Source organism: Apodemus sylvaticus, chromosome 1 (assembly GCF_947179515.1).
Source record: "Apodemus sylvaticus chromosome 1, mApoSyl1.1, whole genome shotgun sequence".
Lineage (NCBI taxonomy): Eukaryota > Metazoa > Chordata > Mammalia > Rodentia > Muridae > Apodemus > Apodemus sylvaticus.
In genome coordinates, this window is record NC_067472.1 from 121,193,342 (window position 1) to 121,218,612 (window position 25,271).

At 36.3% G+C, this 25,271-nt stretch overlaps 1 pseudogene; it reads right to left on the minus strand.

The window, feature by feature from the left end:
• Positions 1 to 3,363: 3,363 nt before the first annotated feature.
• LOC127686243 (vomeronasal type-2 receptor 116-like) lies at positions 3,364 to 10,527 on the minus strand (annotated as a pseudogene).
• Between the last annotated feature and the right edge of the window lie 14,744 nt (positions 10,528 to 25,271).

Here is a 25,271-nt window from a genome sequence, read left to right on the forward strand (position 1 = left end):
TGCCACCAGTATTCCTGAAAGTGCTGCCCGTTTCTCCTTGCATGGCCATCTCACCAGCTCCCTTTAGCACAGTGGAAGGAAAACACTAGACATTTTTATATTTCAAAACTAACCAGATAGCTAACAACTGGGCTAAGAATATCCTGCCTCATCATCCTTAGCCTCCTCAGCCGCCTGAAGAGGTTTCAAATTATTGGTCCCCAGAAAGATTTACAAGTTTCCTGCTTCCTATCTGCTCCACAGCTTGGTCTGACTCCCAATCCTCTTTGAATCCTTAAATTCCTGTCTGGCCCAAAAATCCCACCTGATCATTCACCCAGCCATTGTATTCTATCATCTTTGTTGACCCAATCAAGAACCAATTGGGGAACCATACCTTAGCTATCAGCTCCTCCTCCTACAACTCTACAATGAAAACTTCAAATATTTAAAGACAGAGACTGACAACACAGTGTAGTACTTTTGGGGCAAAGATTCAAAGAACAATAGCCCTGCAGTTTAAACCAAGACACAGGATACCTCCAAGTCCAACCTGAACTTTACCTCTGGAACCTTTGTAGTCAACTAGGAAGGTTGTCTACAAACATAGCAGAACACCAGCATGAATTTCATAAACTGACTTTCACTGAATGTGTTAGGTTCCTGTATAGAAAAGCTAGAATGAATTTTGCTAGGGAAAGAGAGCCCAAGTATCCTTGGGTAATGTTGAAGAAACTATTGAACTTTTGTTCCAAACAATGATGATCTGGCCGTGTTCATTGTGTACATCAGCATTAATAAAAGTAGAAGTTTCTACTCAAATTCCACATAAAATCCATTGAATCACAATGCTAATGGAAATGGAATAATGAATTCATATTCACCAGGAACCAACAAGGCTTGTTTTTTTTTTTTTTGTTTTTTTTTTTTGGTAAATTACTATGTTCAGTTAATTATGTCAAACTTTGCATAGGTTTAGGGCAATATACTGGAAAGTAGGTTCTTACCATAAACAATGTACTCAAAACAAAACAAAACAAACTAAAAAACAAGTTTTCCTTCCATAGGCATTCTTTACTGCCTATAGCTTATAGCATGCTTGGGGGTGGGGGATCATAAAAAAATCTCGTAAGTGTATGCTTGGATTTTCACTTTTTAATCTTGTGCAGATTTTGCTTAATAATCAGAATTTTAATTGCAACATCATATTATTATAAAGATAGCATTTCATAACTCTCTTTTGTCACTTAGTCACTTAATTTCCTTTGCCTCCTATTCCAAGAATTTTTCTAAGCCTTGATGGTGAGTAGATTTTGTTAGCTTTTTTTTATGTAAGTTGGAACACCTAGTCTGTTATTCTCAGTAAATAAACCATTTTCATTTCTCAATTGACTTCTGTGTAAAGTCAATTTATATATAAAAACAAATGAATAAGTTTTTATGACTAAGTTTTTTAGAATTCTATGTTTTATATATAAACTTAATTATTTAGAAAAGTATATTATACTATAACCACTTAGGAAAATAACAACACACTGCTATATTATAGGCTATTTTTACATCATCAGCCATAAGGTTTTCTACCACATTAAAGGATAAGTCAGGAAATATCTTCATGTTTGTAATTCTTCTTATTAAAAAAAAGAAACTGTAATGTTGCAACATTATTATTTTTTCAAGAAATTTGAAGTTAGTTGTATATTAGATTATTATTACATTAGAAAATTTTAAGGAACAAAAGCATACCTTATGATATATGTTTTTAGGTTCAGAAATATTCTTTATTGATTTTTCCTTCTTTACTTGAATTTTAATAGTCACTCTTTCTTCAGGTGTATTATTCATTTTTTTCCTTTAATGTATTTATTCAATTTATATCCTGCTCAAAGCCTCCCCTCCTATTACACACTTCACATGGCTCCTCTCCATTTTCCCCCTTTCTCTTCTTTATGAGATGAGAACTGGCCCCTGGCAAAGCTGCCAACTCACAAAGAGAAATCAAATCACTGAACAACTAGGCACATCTTCCACTGAGGCCAGATAAGCCACCCAATCACGGAAACAGGTCCTACAGGAAGGTTGCAAAGTCAGGTACTGCCCCTGTTCCAGGTGTTCACAGACCTACATAAATTCCAAGCTGCACTTTTGCTATTTTTGTGCAGGCAGCTTAGGTCCAGCCCATGTATGGTCATTGGTTGATAGTTCATCTCTGGGAGCTCCCCAGTGTCCAGGTTAGTTGTCTTTGTTGGACTTCTTCTGAAGGTCATAACCCATTTGGGTCTCTCAATCCTTTGCCCATTCTTTCAGATAAGTTCCTTATCTGTGTCCAATGTTTACTCATGGTTATGTGCATCTGTTTCTTTCAGCTACTTAGTGGAGCAACTCATATAATAATTATACTAGGATCCTGACTGAGAGCATTTTCGAGTAGCTGATGCAGTTTCACGGATTGCTCCTTACTAATGGGATGAGTCTTAAGTAGATACAGTTGTTGGTTAGCTGCTGCTTCATTCTCTGCACCATCATTGTGCCTGCACTTCAATGTAGTCTGGAGGACAAATTATGGGTTGAATACTGTGAGTCTCGGTCTTTATCCCTCCACTGGGAATCCTGCTTGTCTTCAGGAGTTAACCATTTCAAGTTCCAAACCCCCTACTGTCAGGAATCTGGGCTGGAGTCACCCTCCTAGACACTTTGGAGCCTATCTCACTCCAGGTCTCTGACACATCATTGAGATGCCTCCTTTCACTCCTACTTTCATCTTTTGATTACTTAGCTGATCCTTTCTCCTTGGCTCTTCTTACACCTCATCCCCCTGGCCACCATCCCATTCCCTCTCTCACCCAATTCCCTCTCTCCATTTATATATAAAAATTATTCTATTTCTCAGTCTGCGTGAGATTCAAGCATTCTTCTTTGAGCCTTCCTTGTTATTCTTATAATCTCAAGTACTAGAATACCTCATGTCCAAATTATTTTATTATGTTTTATAGATTTCATTGCAGTTCTAGGTCACTATATAACTTTCCTTTATTTAATACTATCTATGCAATCTACATGCCAATGCATTTTTTTCTGGAATCTAAAATAACACACAATTTGTACTGTAAAATATATATGAAATGATATAAATTGTACCACCAAATAACAATGTTTTATATATCGCATGCTTCAATGATAAAAACATACCAGCATTAAAAGTATAAAAGTACCTGATTATATTGTTTTATCCAATAGATTGTCTTCAGGTTATAGGTTAGATCTTCATTTTACAGCTTGTTTTCTACATTTTCTAATAGTAAAAACTGACATAATGATGTAATACATAGAAAGCAATGTGGAAATTATGTAGATATGTTTGATGTACTAAATAAGCAGTGAAATTCAGTTAATATTTTTAGATTTCACATATATTTTCCTAAACTTATGAAAATAATTTATTTGTGGTCTCAACAAAATAATGTAGCACTTTGGTAAAAATATGCATAGAAGTATCCCTGCACTGGAGGCCAAGATACAGAAGATCTCCACAGCAACTGTAGCCTTGCCCTTAGTGGTGTGGTAAAAAGGAAGGAAGGTGATCCAGACACTGCAGAACAGCAGCATGCTGAATGTCAGGAGCTTGGCTTCATTGAATATGTCAGGCAGATTCCTGGCCAGGAAAGCTGCATTAAATCTTGCTAGAGCAAGAGAGCCCATGTATCCTAGGACACAGTAGAAGGCAATCACTGAACCTTTGTTGCAAACAATGGTTATGTGGTCATAAACCATGTTTACATCGGCATCAACAAATGGAGGAGAAATTCCCAGCCAAATTCCACAGAGAATCATTTGGATCATGGTACATATGGGGATAATGAATTTAGGTGCCCCTGACAGCAGCAGCCATCTCATCTTTCTTCCTGGAACAATATTTTTTAATGCCAGTACTACAGTAATTGTCTTTGCCAAAACAGTAGAGACTACCACAGTGAACACAACAGAAAATATGGTCTGCTGCAGGATGCAGCTGGCCATACTGGGATGACAAATGTAGATCAAGGAAGAGAGAAAACAAAATATGAGGGAGATGAGTAGGACATAGCTGAGAGTTTCATTATTGGCCTTGACTATGGGAGTGTCTCGGTGTTTCAAGAAGACACAGAGTACAATAGCTGTAAGAAAAGAGAAGAATACAGTCAAGCCAGCCAGAGCCATCCCCAAGGTTTCTTCATAATCCAGAAAGCTTACATTTTTAAGGCAGTTAGTTTGTCCAGTGTTCATATATTCATCCTCTGGGCACTTCACACATTGATCCATATCTAGCATAGGAAAAAATATTAAATTAATCTTTTTCAGTCATCTGCTAGTATAGCCTCTCAGAAAATATCCATGCTAGGTTCTTCTCTGCAAGTACAACATTGCTTCCATAATATTGTCAGGGATTGGTGCCTGACAGGGAATATATTTCAAGTTGGGCAAGTCACTAAATAAACTTTCCTTCAGTCTCTGTTCAATATTTGCCCTGCATTTCTTTTAGACAGGAACAATTACGGGTCAAAATTTTAGACCCATTCCTTTCCTAGGACCCTGTGCATATACATGAGGTGGTCTACTTAAGTTCCATCTCCCTACTGTTTTGCATTCCAGATAAGATCATATCCATTGATTCCTGGAAACTTCTCACATCCCAGGTCTCTGAGAGTTCCTACAGTTTCTGCATGGATCCACTCTCATCAGTTGCATATTTTCATTCATTCTCCTGACTTTAGAGACTTCTCTCCTGTCTTCCCTAATACCTGGTCATGTCTCTGTTTTCACTTCCCCCTCATCTTTCCCACTTAGTTCCCTACCTCCATCTGCTTCCCATTATTAATTTTTCACCACTCTAAGTGGGATTGAAACATCCTCATCTGGGTATAACTTCTTATTTAATATCATGTGGTCTGTGAATTTTATCATGGGTCTCTGTACTTTTTGGCTAATATCCACTTATCAGTGAGTGCATACCATGACTGTTCTTCTGAGTTTGGGTTACCTCACTCAGGATCTTTTCTAATTCCATCCATTTACCTGCAAAGTTTGTGATATCCTCATTTTTAATAGCTGAATAGTAATTCACTGTGTAAATGAAATACATTTTCTTTATCCATACTTTAGATGAGGTATATCTGGGTTGTTTCTAGGTTCTAGCTTATATATATATATATATATATATATATATATATATATATATATATATATATATATATATATATATATATATATATATATGTAGCTGCTATGAACATTGAAAAGGACATGTCCATGTGGTATGGTGGAGCATCTTTTGGGTATATGCTCAGTAGAGGTATATCTGGGTCTTCAGGTAGAACTATTTACAATTATCTCCATAATCTCCAATTATCTCCATAATATCCATAGGTGTGTGTGCTTATTTCTGGGTCTTCAATTATATTCCCTGGATCGAACTGTCTGTCTCTGTACCAATGCCATATAGTTTTTGTCACTATCACTCTATAGATCAGCTTCATATCATGGATGGTGATTTTCCCAGAATTCCTTTTATTGGTGAGAAGTGGAATTTCTATCCTAGCTTTTATTGTTTTTACATGTGAAATTGAGAATTGTTCTTTCCAAGTCTGTGAAGAGTTATGCCAAAATTTTAATGGCAATTGCATTGAGTATGTAGATTGCTTTATTAGGACTGCCATTTTCACTCTATTAATCCTATTGATCCATGAGCATGGGAGATCTTTCTATCATCTGTGGTCTTCTTCAATTTTTTTCTTCCAGTACTTGAAAATTTTATTATACAAGTCTTTCACTTGCTTGTTTAGAGTTGTACGAATAAATTTTATATTATTTGTGGCTATTGCAAAGGGTTTATATTCCTAATTTTTCTCCTGTTTATCATTTGTGTAATGGAAGGCTCAGCAATTAGAAACAATAAATTCACAAAATTTTTAGGCAAATGGTTTGATCTGGAAAATATCATCCTAAGTGAGGTAACCCAATCACAAAAGAATACACATGGAATGCAATCTCTGATAAGTGGATATTAATTAGCCCAGAAGCCCTGAATACCCAAGGCACAAATCACATAGCAAATGACTCCCATGAAGAAGTATGGAGAGGGTCCTGATCCTGGAAAGGATTGATCTAGCATTGGAGGGTAATATAAGGACAGAGAAAAAGGAAGGAGGTGATTGGAGAAGGGATGGAGAGAAGAAGGTTTATGGGACATATGGGGAGGGAGGATCCGGGAAAGGGGAAATCATTTGGAATGTAAGCAAAGAATATAGAAAATAAAAATATTAAAAACAATGAGATCTTAAACATAAAAAAAAGATATATTTGAGATAATTTTATATTCAGCCACTTTTTCGAAGATGCTTATCAGTTGTTGAAGTTCTCTGGTAGAATTTTGAGGGTCATTTATGTTGCTATCATATAATCCCTAAATAGTGATACTTATGCCAACCATTGTTTTTAGGTCTGGGACTCCTGTCGAAGTTTAATGGAAAGGATTGAAGGAGCTAAAGTGAGTGGCAACTGATAGGAAAAACAGTAGACACATCTTCCTATCACTATTACCTCAGACATAGTTCTCAGGCTCTTCACTAGTATTGCAACAGAATTACAAGGGAAACTTCACTTCAGCTCCTGTCCATGCCCTCCCACCCCCAGTTGATCTCTCAGACCATCACACCTGGTCACCATTCTTCCAACTACCAACACTCAAGACTTGCCCCAGAACACACTCTCTGAGCTGACCAGGAAAGCAGGCAACACTCATCCAACACATCCTCTGAAAATTCGAGAAGAAATAGAAACCAAAGAATGAAACTGCCATACATCCAGCCGCTACTATGGATCAACTGATATACATCATGCATAGCATCTACATCTTTAATATACTTGAAGCATGCAAATATAAAATAATTCAGTAATCTTTAGTACTGTAAATAAATAGTTTTCTTTGATTCAAAGAATAATCAGACAATATATAGTTCAAGAGACTGCATTTGTGATTTCAAACTGCAGTGCTACTGATGTTTTTTACTTTGAAATGATATTTATCTTTGACTTTCCCCAAAGGACTTATGAAAACTATGTAAATATGGGAGAAGTAAGCAATCTTATTATTTTGAAAAGATGTATCCATACTTGTCATGTTGGAAATTTCATTTTCTGGGCAGGGTTTACAATCAAAACAGCAAACAGCCTTCCATTCCTGAGGGGATTTTCTGAGTCCTGGTCTGCAAGGCACATTACATAAGGAGGGCAGATTCTGAGGAGAATCAGACAGATAACAGAAATAAACAGTTCAACATAAGTGGCAAATGATGCATTGATTCACAAAAGAAAGCCACTGAAAACCTCCTTTTACAAACATGTATCATAGTATAAAGTAAAATTACATTGTTTTCCTTTTTAAAGATAAAAATTTTATAAATACATCATGACTTATATAATATGAAATACCCATTAGAGAGAGAGAGAAAAAAAAAGCCAATCAGAGACAGAGACCAAGAGAGAGTGACTGGTGCAGAAAATATTTAATCCCAATCTAGGGTTTCTACTCCACCTTGGACCATTTAGTTCCTGGATAAAAGACACACTTTATATTTACAATAAGCCTTTTCCTATACTAGAACTGGATTTATATCATATATATCTATCCTCTATGGTATTAGAATCTTATTTGCTCTCTATAACTACAGATTATTACATATTGTGTTTCATTTGGGACACTCTTACCTCCAATAGGCCAGCCCTAATGCCCATGCTTTCTTTACTTCTATCTCATGTCCTCTACCTTTCTCTCTCTCTCTCTCTCTCTCTCTCTCTCTCTCTCTCTCTCTCTCTCTCTCTCTCTCTCTCTCTCTTCACTCTCTCTGCCTCTCTGTGTCTCTCTCTCCTCTCCCAGTGCTCCTACAACCACTTATAAACCTAAACCCTAGGTCTATGTCTCTTGTGACAAGCTATTGGCTGTAAAGATATTGATTCACCAATCAGGGATAACATGTGAGGCAAGGTCCAAATTGCCACTTGGGTCTTTGTGAGGTCTATGGGAGCAAGCAGTATTTAGCATAACAAAAGACTAAAGCACTCAATTGATACAGGCACACACACACACACACACACATACACACACACACAGACACAGAGACAGAGAGAAAGAGAAATAGACAGAGAGAGAGAAAATAAATTTAGAAAACTAGAGAGTCTATAACTGAATAAATATTAGACATTAGAATATTAGACATTATGCTTTGCCAAAACAAAAATGGACAAGATTTTTAATTAATTGTACTACATACCAAGTATTAAAAGTAAAACTAAATTACAAATTACCTGATCAATATTTGTATCCCACTTGATCATTTCATCAGACATACACAGTTGTTGACGATTTGTAAAATGACCAGAAAAACTTCCTGTTTTTTTTAAGTCCATACTATTTTAGAAAATCCATGATATAGAAAATATCATATTCTGTATTCAATATTATATTTTGGTTCATGTTTACCAGGTCTCCGGCAGGATTTACAAATTGTATGTTCTTCAGAAAAGAGAACATCTGAAACACATTTGTTATTTTAGTTTCAACTATGTGTTCACATTATTACATAAATTATAAAGTTTGGAATATCCATAATATCAATTATCTACTTTAAAAATCCATGTTTATCAGAAGTATTCATTACTAAAAATGAAAATAAGTTCTGGTTACATGTAAAGTTTCATTATGCTTTACAAACAACATTTTCCCACTGGATGTGATTCACAAATACATGCACACCTGAATTTATGTTTGGAGAATAGTGATATGTTTTTTAATTCTTTTCTGCCTACAGTGTTATTTGATAATAATTTAGTGAATTTAAACCCTTATTAGGTCAAAATAAGGCAAAAGTACTTGAATATTATTTGAGATCAGCAACATTTTTTATCATAAAAAAGTCATTTTCTTACTTCCATTTAATACTTTCATGAGAATTTTTCATTTTTTATATTTATAGCATTCATTAAAAATATGTGTACCAACCAGTACACCCAGAGCTCCCAGAGCCTAAACAACCAACCAAAGAGGACACATGAAGGTAACCATGGCTTCAGCTACATTGTAGCAGAGAATGACCTTTTCAGACCACAATGAGAGGAGAGACCATTGGCCATGTAAAAGATCGATGCCTCAGTGTAGTAGAATACAAGGTCAGGAATGTAGGCGGAAGCATTTGTAAGCAGGAGTATGGGGGATGGGATAGGGGTTTTTTACAGAGGTGATGAGGAAAGGGGATAACATTTGAAATGTAAATAAAGCAAGTATCTAATAAAAATAATAAAATAAAAAAAATAAATATGATACTGGTTTTTATTATTAATCATTCCAATCATTTATATCTCAAACGATATCTCATTTCCTGATTACCCCTCCACAACCCCCTCCTACATCTTCCCTTTTCCCTCTCTTTTGTCTCTATGAGGGTGCTCTCCGACCCATCCACAGATAGAGGTTCTTCTTTACATGGTTTTTGACTTCATGATTCCCTTTAACAATGTCATTTTTATGATATACATTCAGTATAAGACACTTTACCTTCCAGGAGTCCCATTCCAGTTCCTTTCCAGGATTCAGTGATTGTGTATCTACAGACTGCAGAAGCATCTCATGGAGTGAGTGGGCCATGGCATACACAGCATTGTATAAGTTATAACATGTATCACTCATGGACATTCCAATTGGTGACCTGAGTAACCACTTAAATACTGTTTTGGTTGGACAAATACCTCCATAGTATGAAGGTATATTGTATGTAAGATTCTTTATCTCTATAGATGATTACAACTTGTGCTGATGACATTATGATTTGTTGATAGTACTTTTGAATCATTTTAAAATATAACATCCTGTCCTTTGCGATAATAGTTACAAATGCTAAACAGACAATGTTTCTTTACATTTCTCCTCTCAAGTCAGAAAGGAATTGAATTGAATGGTCATTATCTGTAACTATTATTCCTACCTAGTTCCCTTGGAAGTAAACCATTAGGGATACCATGGCTAATGGTAGAGATGTGTCCTTGGGTGATATCTGAGATAGGTGAGGAAACTGTTCATTGTCACTTAGAAGAAGATGAAAATGACTACAGTAAAGCTGAAATACACCCATAAGCAGCAACATGAAGAAGATGGAATGCAGAGGACTCAGACTAAGATCTAAGTTTGCTAAAGTACATTCAAAAAGTAAGATTTCTTTGTGTTACTATTAAAATCATATCCAAATTCTTGTGATTCACCTAACAACTACAGATAAACTAAGTGTTCAGGTAAACATTCTTCTTTACTGCTGTCTCTCAATCACATTTACCATAAAGGTGTTTTTTGACACAGAATATATCTAAGTATTTATGTTTGAAAGATCAGAGCAGATATAAATGAATTCTTTGACTTTTAATCCGTCTTTGTACACAGAAACACAAACCATGGTAAAATAGTATTTCATTAAAAGTAACCCACCCTGACATACCTCTGGAGTTCCAGAGTTGTATAGGAATCATCCGATTTTGGTAGACAGTTTCCACACAGGTCCCATAAGTACTATTAAATATCTTCTCTGATTTTTACAGTAGTAATTAGGAATAATTCCCTTTCTTTTCAAGTACAACCATGGATCTTTTCACATGATCCATCATTAAGTTACATTCAATCATATCTACTAGGGAAATATTTGGTAAAATATAAATGCTCCTATTAATTTCTTCAATGGCAAAATAAACAGAGGAAATCAACTGGATGGTGTTGGCTGTCACCCTGTAAACAAAGCATACTAATCATGAAAGTATGGGTTCTGATTACTGTAATATTACATAAAATTCAATGTTTTAAGCAATTAATTGTTGGGCTTATGTGACCAATTGAAATGATTACACAATTCCTATTTTGATGAATTAGGGTGTGCACCTTTAAAAAAATTGAACAAGACTTAAAATCACAACATAGATTTACAAATTCCTGTCATTTTTAACTTTTCTACTGTTCTATTTTGTTTTCTTGATCATGATGAAAAATGTATTTTATAGCTAATGAAAAGGCAAAATTTCCTAGACAATATTGAACCTGCCTATACCTTAATCTTATATTTATAAGACATAACATGTGTGGAAAATAAATGAGTTATCTGCTATTCAGAATGTTATACTTCTTTACAGAAACAGCATGAAGAACTGTCATGGCCTTATAAGGTTATGAAGAAAAGGTAGCCAAATATGTTTCTGTTGACAATTTACAAAAGACTAATGAATTCATAGGTAATACAAATACTATAATAATTACTACTCTCCCTCTATCCTTCAACACAGTTCATCCCTTTTCATTTTATATGTGAGGCTGTACAAAATTGACTGATATAAGATTGCTTATAAATACAACTTTTTCCTGTTGGAAGGAGCTCTTTCATTTCACATGGACCCTTAAATTGTACTAATTGGTTCTATCTCAAAACTCACTGTGTATCAAATAACTTGTCTTAGGTTCTATTTGATTCAAATTTCTACAGATATCGTGATGGTTTGAATTTGCTTTGCCCAGAGAGTGGCACTATTAGAAGATGTGGGCCCAGTGGAGTAGGTGTGTCACTAGGTGCATGGGAAAAAACACTCATCCTAGCTGCCTGGATGTCAGTCATCCACTAGCAGCATTCAAATGAAGATGCAGAAATCTCAAGTCTGCCTTAACCATGCCTAGCTAGATGCTGACATGCTCCCATATTTGATGATAATAGATTGACTCTCTGAGCCTGTAAACCAGCCGCAATTAAATGCTGTCCTTTATAAGACTTGCCTTGTTCATGGTGACTGTTCACAGCAGTAAAATGCTAAGACATAAGTTGGTATCAGGGAATAGGGTATTGCTATGATAACCCTAACCAGGCATTTGTTTGGAATAATGTAATTTCTGGGACTTTGGATTTGGAAAGTAGTGGAATGTTTTAAATGGGGTTTAATGGAATATGCTAGTGAGGATATGGAAGTCTTTACTACTGAGAGGTACTAGAAGCAATCCCACTAAAATAAGGGACAAGAAAATGCTTCCCATTTTCTCTTTATCTATTAAATATAGTACTATAAGTTCTAGCTAGAGCAATTAGAAAACAAATGGGGGTTAAAGAACTTACAAACTGGAAAGGAAGATGTCAAGATTTTCCTATATGCAGATGAAACAATAGTATACATAAGAGATCTCAAAAATGATACCAGAGAACTCCTACAGCTCATAAACAGCTTCAGCAAGCAGACTATATACAAAATTAACAAATATATCAGTAGCCTTCCTTTATATAAACGATAATTGACCCAGAAAGAAATTCTGAAAACAACAGAGTTTACAATAGCCATCAATAATATAAAATATATTGCTGTAACTCTAACCAACTAAGTGAAATCAGTATGAAAAGACCTTCAAATTCCTGGAGAATTAAATTGAAGAAGACATCAGAAGACAGAAAGATTTTTAATTCTCATGATAGGAAGACTTTATAGTGAAAATGCTCATTTTAACCAAATCACTCTACAGATTCAATGTAATGCCCACGAAAATATCAACAGAAGTCTTCATAAAACTTGTAAGAGCAATTCTCAACTTTGCAGGGAAAAATTAAAAATTCAGGATAGAGAAAACAACATTGAACATTAAACAAACTTCGGGAGAAATAAACATCCCTGACCTAAATGGTATTATAGAGCAATAGTGATATAAAAAAGCATGGTATTGATACAAAAACATACATTTATCAATAGAATAAAATTGTAGACACAGCTGTAAATCCATACACCTATAGACACTTGAATTTTGCCAAAGAAGTCAAAACCATAGAATAGATAAAGGAAAGCATCTCCTCCAAATGGTGTTTGTCTAACTGGTGTCTACATGAAGGAGAATCAAAATAGATTCTTGTTTATCACCCTATATAAAACTCAAGTCCAAGTGGACCAAAGACATCAATATAAAATGTATACACTAAATCTCATAAAATATAATGTGGGAACACATAGTCTTGGTACAGGAAAAAATTTTTCTGAAGAGTACATGAATGGCCCATGCTCTAAGAACAATAGTTCATAAATGGGTAATCCCTCCATCTGACAGATGGATAACATCCCTCAAAAAACGTTAGAGAATAACAACCAAAATAGCCGAATTTTAAAATGGGGTACAGAGATAAACAAGGAATTTGCAGAGGAGGAATCTTGAATGGCCAGGAAGCACACAAAGAAATGTTCAACTTTCATAGACATCATGAAAATGCCAATCACAACAACTATGAATTTCCAATCTATAACCACTAGAATGGCTAAGATAAAAAACTCAAGTAATAGTACATGGTGACAAGGATGTGGAAAAGGGAGAACACTTTGACGTTGTTGGTGGATGTATAAACTTGTACAGTTTGGAAATCAATTTGATGTTTGCTCCCAAAACTAGGAATACTTCTATCTCATGACCTTGTTATACAACTCCTGGGCATATACCAATAAGATGCTACACCATTCCAAAAAGACACATGCTCAATTATGTTCATAGTAGCTTTATTTTTAATATTCAGAAACTGAAAACAACCTACATGTCCCTCAATTGAAGAATAGTTAAGGAAAATGTGATACATCTACACAATGGAATACTATTCAGCTATTAAAAATGAAAACATGATGAATTTTGCAGAAAAATGGATGGAAATCAAAAATATCTTGAGTGAGATAATCTAGTCCCAAAAGGGCATGCATGGTCTATAGTCATAAGTGGATATTAGCAATAAACTACAGGGTACCCATGCCACACTCTATAGACCCAAGATAATTAAACTCATGGTTGCTGCAGTATTTACTGGAGAGCTCTCCCATTTTCTAATTTTTGCCTTCTTTTTAGTTTTTTTTATAATCATCTTCAACCACTCAGCCCCACTTCCAGAGGACTGTTTGATTTAATACTACTGATAGGATCAGTACAGAAGATCATCTCCAATACATGACAGCCACTTGGGTTAAGAGAGGTGCCCAATAATCAATAGGGGTGACTTTAGCTGTGACTCACATAATTTCAGTATGGAACTCAAAGAGGCTATCTCCTACAGTCAAGCAGGTACTCCTTTATAGTAATAGGGACTTCAAACAACCCACAAAAATTTTGACCCCAAATTCATTGTGTCAACAATAAATGCATGTACAGGGAGTGGAGTAGAGACTGAAGGAATGGCAAGCCAATACCAGGCCCAAATTGAGACCCATACATGAGCAAGCACCAATCTCTGACATTATTAGTGATACCCTCTTATAGTTGCAGAAAATGTTCAAACATTGCTATCCTCAGAGAAACTTTACCCAGAAGCTTACTCAGACTGAGGCAGACACCTACAGCCAAACAGTAGATTGAGCTTGGGGATGTACTCTTATGGAAGAATAAGGGGAATTATTATGGGCCCCAAAATGATAGGAACTCCACAGAAAAAGTGACACTTTCAACTAACGTGGAGTTTTGGGATTCTCAGAGACTGAAGCACCAACCAAAGAGAATACATTAACTGGACCTAGGCCTCTTTGCTCACATACTGCAGATATGCAGATTGTGCTCATGTGAATACTGAACAAATGGAGTGAGTCCTATTCAAAAATCTGTTACATGTTTCTGGATAAGTTCTTCTACCTGGGCAGCCTTGTCTAGCTTCAATGAGAGAGTAAGTGGCTGGCTCTGCAGAGATTTGATGTACCAGGATCAGCAGATGACCACGGTGATTCCCCATCTGATTACAGGAAAATTGGAGGATGTCATAGGTAGAAGAATTGTTGGAACTGTTGAGCAGGAGTCGGGGGTTGGGGGAGGGGGCAGGAGGAGGAATCCAGGTGATGTAAAGTGAATAACTTTTTTTAAAATTAAAAATACAGAAAAAAATGAAATAGACTGAAATAGATATAACAGGATAACAAAGTTGCAGTTTGAGAAGAAATGTTCAAATTTGTTCAGAGGACAACAGTGATAATGGCTAGAGTGTTGCAGAACTAGTCATTGCCCATTTCTTAATGTGAAATGATCACATAGATAGACTTTTGCAATGTCTACTGTTTTCTATCTCTGGTTACTCTCTCCCTAAAAACAGCTTTCTAAAACTTCAAAATGGAATTCTTTTTTTCTTTCTTTTTTTTACTCCATATATTTTTTATTTACATTTCAAATGATTTCCCCTTTTGAGGCCCCCTCCCCCAAAGTCACACTTCCCTCCTCCTGTTCTCCCATGAATCCCTTCCCACTTTCCTGTTCTGGTTTTGCCCTATACTGCTACATTGAGTCTTTCCAGAACCAGAGGCCACTCCTCCGTTTTTCTTGTGCCTCATTTGATGTGTGGATTATGTTTTGGGAATTCCAATTTTCTAGGCTAATATGCACTTATTAGTGAGTACATACGATGATTGATCTTTTGGGACTGGATTACCTCACTTAGTATGATGTTCTACAACTCCATCCATTTGTCTAAGAATTTCATGAATTCATTGTTTCTAATGGCTGAATAGTACTCCATTGTGTATATATACCACATGTTTTGCATCCATTCTTCTGTTGAGGGATACCTGTGTTCTTTCCAGCTTCTGGCTATTATAAATAGGGCTGCTATGAACATAGTGGAGCACGTATCCTTATTACATGCTGGGGAAACCTCTGAGTAGATGCCCAGGAGAAGTATAGCAGGATCCTCCTGAAGTGAGGTGCTCAGTTTTCTGAGGAACTGCCAGACTGATTTTCATAGTAGTTGTACCAGTTTGCAACTCCACCAGTAGTGGAGGAGTGTTCCTCTTTCTCCACATCCTCTCCAACACCTGCTGTCTCCCGAATTTTTAATCTTAGCCATTCTGACTGGTGTAAGCTGAAATCTCAGGGTTGTTTTGATTTGCATTTCCCTAATGACTAATGAAGTGGAGCATTTTTTAAGATGTTTCTCAGCCATCCGAAGTTCTTCAGGTAAAAATTCGGTGTTTAGCTCTGTACCCAATGGACATTTCATTGGGTGCTGAAAAAGCATTCGACAAAATTCAATATCCTTTCATGCTTAAAGTCTTAGAAAGAACAGGAATTCAAGGCCCATACCTAAACCTAGTAAAAGCAATATACAGCAAACTGGTAGCCAGCATCAAACTAAATGGAGAGAAACTTGAAGCAATCCCACTAAAATCAAGGACTAGACAGGGCTGTCCCCTTTCTCCTTATCTTTTCAATATTGTACTTGAGGTACTAGCTCAGGCAATTAGACAACATAAGGAAGTCAAAGGGATACAAATTGGAAAGGAAGAATCAAACTATCATTATTTGCAGATGATATGATAGTCTACCTAACTGACCCAAAAAAACTCCACTAGAGAACTCCTACAGCTGATAAATAGCTTCAGCAAAGTGGCAGGTTATAAAATCAACTCAACCAAATCAGTTGCCTTCCTATACTCAAAGGATAAGCAGGCAGAGAAAGAAATTAGGGAAATGACACTCTTCACATTAGCCACAAACTGTATAAAGTATCTTGGGGTGACTCTTACCAATCATGTGAAAGTTCTGTATGACAAGACCTTCAAGACTCTGAAGAAGGAAAGGAAGAAGACCTCAAAAAATGGAAAAATCTCTCATGCTCATGAATCGGCAGGATTAATATAGTTAAAATGGCCATTTGCCAAAAGCAATCTACAGATTCAACACAATACCGATCAAAATCCCAACTCAGTTCTTCATAGAGTTAGAAAGAGCAATTCTCAAATTCATCTGGAATAACAAAAAACCCAGGATAGCTAAAACTATTCTCAACAACAAAAGAAATTCTGGGGGAATCAGTATCCCTGACCTCAAGCAATACTACAGAGCAATAGTATTAAAAACTGCATGGTATTGGTACAGTGACAGGCAGGCGGATCAATGGAACAGGATTGAAGTTCCAGAAATGAACTCACACACCTATGTCCACTTGATCCTCGACAAGGGATCTGAAAACATACAATGGAAAAAAGATAGCCTTTTCAACAAATGGTGCTGGTTCAACTGGATGTCAGCATGCAGAAGAATGTGAATTGATCCATTCTTATCTCCTTGTACTAAGCTCAACTCCAAATGGATCAAGGACCTCCACATAAAGCCAGATACTCTGAAGTTAATAGAAAAGAAAGTGGGGAAGACCCTTGAGGACATCGGTACAGGGCGAAGTTCTGAACAGAACACCAATAGCGTATGCTCTAAGATCAAAATTTGACAAATGGGACCTCATTAAATTACAAAGTTTCTGTAAGGCAAAGGACACCATCAAAAGGACAAATTGGCAAGCAAAAAATTGGCAAAAGATCTTCACCAACACTACATCAGATAAAGGGCTAATATTCAATATATACAAAGAACTCAAGAAGTTAGACCCCAGAACATGGAATTCTTTCAAACTCCCTTTCTGTATTTCTGTCTATGTTTAAAATCTGTATGTTTGCTGTGTATGTTGGCTCACATCCATTATTGGAACACTTGGTAGGCTTAGCTAGAAAGATTACTATGAATTTGAAGGCACCATGAGGTACATAGTAACATAGAGAACCAACTTGGGTTAAGAAGTGAGACCCTATTTAAATCAAATAAAGCAAAGTAATGCCACTCCCTCCAAACAAGGTGAAAGTTCAGAAATCTGCTTCCTTCTTTCCTTGAGTCTTGATGGCCCTTTCCTTTATTCCACAGTTCCTCACTAACATGCCCCACTTAAATTTTTCACCATCTGAAAATTAAATCTACAGTACATGAAAGCAACCAGGCAAAGGCACAGTGAATATAATGCTACTTATGTATTTTAAGTATGCATATTTTATAGAAATACATATTTCTATTTTATACACATATGCTTTAAAGTTTGTTTTCATTTCTAAAGTATAACAATTCAGATCATATGAGAAGGTTTTAGTATATTAAATTTTTTGCAGGTGAGAATGGGGATGCATGCTGTATCTTCCATATTTGGATGGCTGAGGCTGGAGGACTGCTTTAACTTTCAGTTCAATTTGGGAGTTTTAGTGAGTTCCACCCTGCTTGGACTTCAGAACAAGGTCTTAGCAAAAATGACCACAAATAAAATTTCATAATTCAAAAAATGAACATAATATTTATCTAAAATTATAATCATCACTGTGTTCATTCATATATATATATACATACATACACACATTATATATATATATGTTTGTGATATTTTCCCTAGTATATTTAAAATCTGAAATAAGGTAGTCTCATTCATTAATAAAATAAATTTATATAAAAATATAAATCAAAATGTGTATAGTAAACTTATCTCCACAAAACCCAACCATATTTTGTATCGTTAGGAAAAGAGGAGAAAGATATTTAAATATATAATGATTATAATACATGAAAAATATGCAGTAAAAATAAGACATGGAAATTTGAATTCTGTGAATGACATTTTTCTGGGGAAAACATCAACAAATTTGCAGCCTTGCTACTCCTCAACAGTTTTTTTTTTTAAGTTTTTTTTTTTTTTTTTTTTATTCTTGGTAGTTAAAAGCCACAGGTACTATACTATTGGTAACATCTTTTACTATAGCACTTAAAACAAAAATAGTAAGACATGGCTTACCTGTATATCCTTTTATAGAAAGTATTTAATCTCAATCTCATGTTTCTACCCCATCTTTGATTGTTCTGTTCTCAAATAAAAGACACCAAACCTTTCTACTTATAATAAGCCTTAATCGGCAGTAGAGTAGGGCAGATATCTACCATCCATGCTATTAGCACCTCCTTCCCAATTAATAACATCAAGTTATAATTTTTCCATGCTCCATCTGCGCATCTCTTACCTCCAACTGGCTCTAATGCCAATGCTCAGCAGTGGACAGATCATGGAATCAGAAGCTAACAGAGACTCAGTGAAACTAACAGAAGTTTTGAACAAAATGGATCTAACAGATATTTATAGAACAATTCATTCTAAAGCAAAAAAAAATATATCTTTTTTCTCAGCACCCCATGGTACCTTCTCCAAAATTGACCATATAATTTATCACAAAACAGCATTCAACAGATACAAGAATATTTAAATAATCCCATGCATACTATCAGATCACCATGGTCTAAGGTTAGTCTAAAATTCCAAGAAAAACAAAGAAAAACACATATAAACATGGAAGCTAAAAAACACTCTACTCAAGGATAACTTGGTCAAGGAAGAGATAAATAAAGAAATTGAAGATGTTTTAAAATTTAATGAAAATGAAAACACATCATACCAAATCTTGTGGGACACAATGAAATGAGTGGCAATAGGAAAACTCATAACTCTTAATTGCCTCCAAAAAACTGGAGAGAGCTTACACAAGCACCTTGACAGCACACCTGAAAGCTCTAGAACAAAAAGAAGCAAATACAACCAAGAAGAGTTGACAGCAGTTTTAACTATATTGATTCTACCAATCCATGAACATGGGAGGTTTTCGCATATTTTGAGGTCTTCTTCCATTTCCTTCTTCAGAGTCTTGAAGTTCTTGTCGTACAGATCTTTCACATGTTTGGTAAGAGTCACCCCAAGATACTTTATACCTGAGATTTCACCTTACACCAGTCAGAATGGCTAAGATTAAAAATTCAGGAGACAGTAGATGTTGGAGAGGGTGTGGAGAAAGAGGAACACTCCTCCACTGCTGGTGGGGTTGCAAATTGGTACAACCACCCTGGAAATCAGTCTGGCGGTTCCTCCGAAAACTGGGCACCTCACTTCCAGAAGATCCTGCTATACCACTCCTGGGCATATACCCAGAGGATTCCCCACCATGTAATAAGGATACATGCTCTACTATGTTTATAGCAGCCCTATTTATAATTGCCAGATGCTGGAAAGAACCCAGGTATCCCTCAACAGAAGAGTGGATGCAAAAAATGTGGTATATCTACACAATGGAGTACTATTCGGCCATTAGAAACAATGAATTCATGAAATTCCTAGGCAAAAGAATGGAGCTAGAGAACATCATACTAAGTAAGGTAACCCAGACTCAAAAGGTGAATCATGGTATGCACTCACTAATAAGTGGATATTAACCTAGAAAACTGGAATACCCAAAACATAATCCACACATCAAATGAGGTACAAGAAGAAAGGAGGAGTGGCCCCTTGTTCTGGAAAGACTCAGTGAAGCAGTATTCGGCAAAACCAGAATGGGGAAGTGGGAAGTGGTGGGTGGGAGGACAGGGGGAGAGAAGGAGGCTTACAGGACTTTCGGGGAGTGGAGGAGCTAGAAAAGGGGAAATCATTTGAAATGTAAATAAAAAATTATATCGAATAATAAAAAAAATGTAACCCACCATGACTTTCCTCTGTACTTCTGTGGAAGTACAGGATTGGTACAAGTTTGTAAGATGTTATCCATATTGGTGCTATAAGGACAACTAAGTATCTTGCTTGATTTTTATAGTAGTAACTAGGAAAAAATTCATTTTTTTCAAGGACCTAACTATTTTCTCATCATCCCCAATTAAGTTATATTCAACTTTAACTAGTTTAACTAGTAGGAAAATGTTAGTTAAATATGACTGTTCAGATTTATTCCTTCAATGGTTAAATAAACAATGGAAATCAAGTGAATAGTCTTATGTGTCACCCTAAAAAAGAGATCACACCAATAATAGTGCATGTGGCTTGTAATTATGGTAATCATAAATAAAACTTAACGTGGGTTAAGCAAAGAATTCTTGGATTTTTGTGACCCATGGATATGTTGTCACAATTCCTTATTGGGATGATTAGGATGTGAGATGCTCAAAATAATTTAACAATCTGAATTTTTTAAAATTTCATGAAATGCATGTTATTTATATCTGTTTTGAAGTCTTGAGTCAAATATAAATGTGTTAAGTATTTACAGAGTTTTCTGTTATTTTCTTTTAATATTTTAATTAGCTGTTATCTGAAATTAGACTCCATGTGCTTTTTTCTTTGGATTTTTTAAAATAAATTCTGTCTTTTTTAAAAAAAAAATTTCTACAGTTTCATTTGTTTTTCTTTTTTTTTCATTTTTTTTCTTTTTTTTTATTCGATATAATTTATTTACATTTCAAATGATTTCCCCTTTTCTAGCCCCCCCCCACTCCCCGAAAATCCCGTAAGCCCCCTTCTCTTCCCCTGTCCTCCCTTCCACCCCTTCCCACTTCCCCGTTCTGGTTTTGCCGAATACTGTTTCACTGAGTCTTTCCAGAACCAGGGGCCACTCCTCCTTTCTTCTTTTACCTCATTTGATGTGTGGATTATGTTTTGGGTATTCCAGTTTTCTAGGTTAATAACCACTTATTAGTGAATGCATACCATGATTCACCTTTTGAGTCTGGGTTACCTCACTTAGTATGATGTTCTCTAGCTCCATCCATTTGCCTAAGAATTTCATGAATTCATTGTTTCTAATGGCTGAATAGTACTCCATTGTGTAGATATACCACATTTTTTGCATCCACTCTTCTGTTGAGGGATACCTGGGTTCTTTCCAGCATCTGGCAATTGTAAATAAGGCTGCTATGAACATAGTAGAGCATGTATCCTTATTACATGGTGGGGAATCCTCTGGATATATGCCCAGGAGTGGTATAGCAGGATCTTCTGGAAGTGAGGTGCCCAGTTTTCGGAACAACCGCCAGACTGATTTCCAGAGTGGTTGTACCAACTTGCAACCCCACCAGCAGTGGAGGACTGTTCCTCTTTCTCCACATCCTCTCCAACACCTGCTGTCTCCTGAATTTTTAATCAGCCATTCTGACTGGTGTAAGATGAAATCTTAGGGTTGTTTTGATTTGCATTTCCCTAATGACTAATGAAGTTGAGCATTTTTTAAGATGCTTGTCTGCCATCCGAAGTTCTTCAGGTAAGAATTCTTTGTTTAACTCTGTACCCCATTTTTTAATAGTGTTGTTCGGTTTTCTGGAGTGTAACTTCTTGAGTTCTTTATATATATTGGATATTAGCCCTCTATCTGATGTAGGATTGTTGAAGATCTTTTCCCAATTTGTTGGTTGCCGATCTGTCCTCTTGATGGTGTCCTTTGCCTTACAGAAACTCTGTAACCTTATGAGGTCCCATTTGTCAATTCTTGCTCTTAGAGCATACGCTATTGGTGTTCTGTTCAGAAACTTTCTCCCTGTACCGATGTCCTCAAGGGTCTTCCCCAGTTTCTTTTCTATTAGCTTCAGAGTGTCTGGCTTTATGTGGAGGTCCTTGATCCATTTGGATTTGAGCTTAGTACAAGGAGACAAGGATGGATCAATTCGCATTCTTCTGCATGCTGACCTCCAGTTGAACCAGCATCATTTGTTGAAAAGGCTATCTTTTTTCCATTGGATGTTTTCAGCCTCTTTGTCGAGGATCAAGTGGCCATAGGTGTGTGGGTTCATTTCTGGATCTTCAATCCTGTTCCATTGATCCTCCTGCCTGTCACTGTACCAATACCATGCAGTTTTTAACACTATTGCTCTGTAGTATTGCTTGAGGTCAGGGATACTGATTCCCCCAGATTTCCTTTTGTTGCTGAGAATAGTTTTAGCTATCCTGGGTTTTTTGTTGTTCCAGATGAATTTGATAATTGCTCTTTCTAACTCTGTGAAGAATTGAGTTGGGATTTTTATGGGTATTGCATTGAATCTGTATAGTGCTTTAGGCAAAATGGCCATTTCAACTATATTGATTCTACGGATCCATGAGCATGGGAGGTTTTCCCATTTTTTGAGGTCTTCTTCCATTTCCTTGAAGTTCTTGTCATACAGATCTTTCATATGTTTGGTAAGAGTCACCCCAAGATACTTTATACTGTTTGTGGCTATTGTGAAGGGAGTCATTTCCCTAATTTCTTTCTCAGCCTGCTTATCCTTTGAGTATAGGAAGGCCACTGATTTGCTTGAGTTGATTTTATAACCTGCCACTTTGCTGAAGTTGTTTATCAGCTGTAGGAGCTCTCTAGTGGAGTTCTTTGGGTCACTTAGGTAGACTATCATGTCGTCTGCAAATAATGATAGTTTGACTTCCTCCTTTCCAATTTGTATCCCTTTGACCTCCTTATGTTGTCGAATTGCCCGAGCTAGTACCTCAAGTACAATATTGAAAAGATAAGGAGAAAGGGGGCAGCCTTGTCTGGTCCCTGATTTCAGTGGGATTGCTTCAAGTTTCTCTCCATTTAGTTTGATGCTGGCTACCGGTTTGCTGTATATTGCTTTTACTATGTTTAGGTATGGGCCTTGAATTCCTGTTCTCTCCAAGACTTTAAGCATGAGGGATGCTGAATTTTGTCAAATGCTTTTTCAGCCTCCAATGAAATGACCATGTGGTTTTGTTCTTTGAGTTTGTTTATGTAGTGGATTGTATTGATGGATTTCTGTATGTTGAACCAACCCTGCATTCCCGGGATAAAGCCTACTTGATCATGGTGGATGATCGTTTTGATGTGTTCTTGGATTCGGTTGGCAAGAATTTTATTGAGTATTTTTGCATCTATGTTCATAAGGGAAATTGGTCTGAAGTTCTCTTTCTTTGTTGGATCTTTTTGTGGCTTTGGTATCAGCGTAATTGTGGCTTCGTAGAAGGAATTGGGTAGTGTTCCTTCTGTTTCTAATTTGTGGAATAGTTTGAAGAGTATTGGTGTTAACTCTTCTTTGAAGGTCTGGTAGAATTCTGCACTGAAGCCATCTGGTCCTGTGCTTTTTTTGGTTTGGAAGACTTTCTATGACTCCTTCTATTTCTTTAGGCATTATGGGACTGTTTAGATGGTCTAGTTGGTCCTGATTTAATTTTGGTATTTGGTATCTGCCAAGGAAATTGTCCATTTCCTCCAGATTCTCCAGTTGTGTTGAGTACAGGCTCTTGTAGTAGGATCTGATGATTTTTTGGATTTCCTCAGTTTCCGTTGTTATATCTCCCTTTTCATTTCTAAGTTTGTTAATTTGGATACTTTCTCTGTGCCCTTTGGTCAGTCTGGCTAAGGGATTATCTATCTTGTTGATTTTCTCAAAGAACCAGCTCCTGGTTTTGTTGATTTTTTGTATGGTTCTCTTTGTTTCTACTTGATTGATTTCGGTGTCATCCATGAATATGAAAGATGTCTGACAGCAGGTGTTGGAGAGGGTGCGGAGAAAGAGGAACACTCCTCCACTGCTGGTGGGGTTGCAAATTGGTACAACCACTCTGGAAAGCAGTCTGGCGGTTCCTCCGAAAACTGGGCACCTCACTTCCAGAAGATCCTGCTATACCACTCCTGGGCATATACCCAGAGGATTCCCCACCATGTAATAAGGATACATGCTCTACTATGTTCATAGCAGCCCTATTTATAATTGCCAGATGCTGGAAAGAACCCAGGTATCCCTCAACAGAAGAGTGGATACAAAAAATGTGGTATATCTACACAATGGAGTACTATTCAGCCATTAGAAACAATGAATTCATGAAATTCTTAGGCAAATGGATGGAGCTAGAGAACATCATACTAAGTGAGGTAACCCAGACTCAAAAGGTGAATCATGGTATGCACTCACTAATAAGTGGTTATTAACCTAGAAAACTGGAATACCCAAAACATAATCCACACATCAAATGAGATACAAGAAGAAAGCAGGAGTGGTCCCTGGTTCTGGAAAGACTCAGTGAAACAGTATTTGGCAAAACCAGAACGGGGAACTGGGAAGGGGTGGGAGGGAGGACAGGGGAAGAGAAGGGGGCTTACGGGACTTTCGGGGAGTGGGGGGGGGCTAGAAAAGGGGAAATCATTTGAAATGTAAATAAATTATATCAAATAAAAAAAAAAGACAAAAAAAAAAAAGAAAGAAAAAAAAAAAAAAAAAAAAAAAAAAAAAAAAAAAAAGAAAGATGTCTGAGCCAACATTGAATTTACCCATGCCTTCATCTTATTACTCTAATGTCTACCGTGTGGTTTAAATTAATGAAAATTAACTGCTATCTAAAATATTACACTTCTTTACAGAATCAGTACTAAAAACTGTCACAATCCTTCATAATTGAGTGAAGAATAGGTCACCAAATTTGTCTGTGTCAACAATTGCAAAAGTCTAAAAAAACATAGATAATGCAAATACCACAATAATTCTTGCATTCTTTTCTTCATTCCACACAGTTCATCTCTTTTTCTTTTCTATATGAGGTTGTACTAAATTGAGTTATATAAAATTGGTTATAACTACAACATTTCCCTGTTTAGATTGAGCTCTCTCGCTTCACATGTACTTAATCATTTTTTCTCTA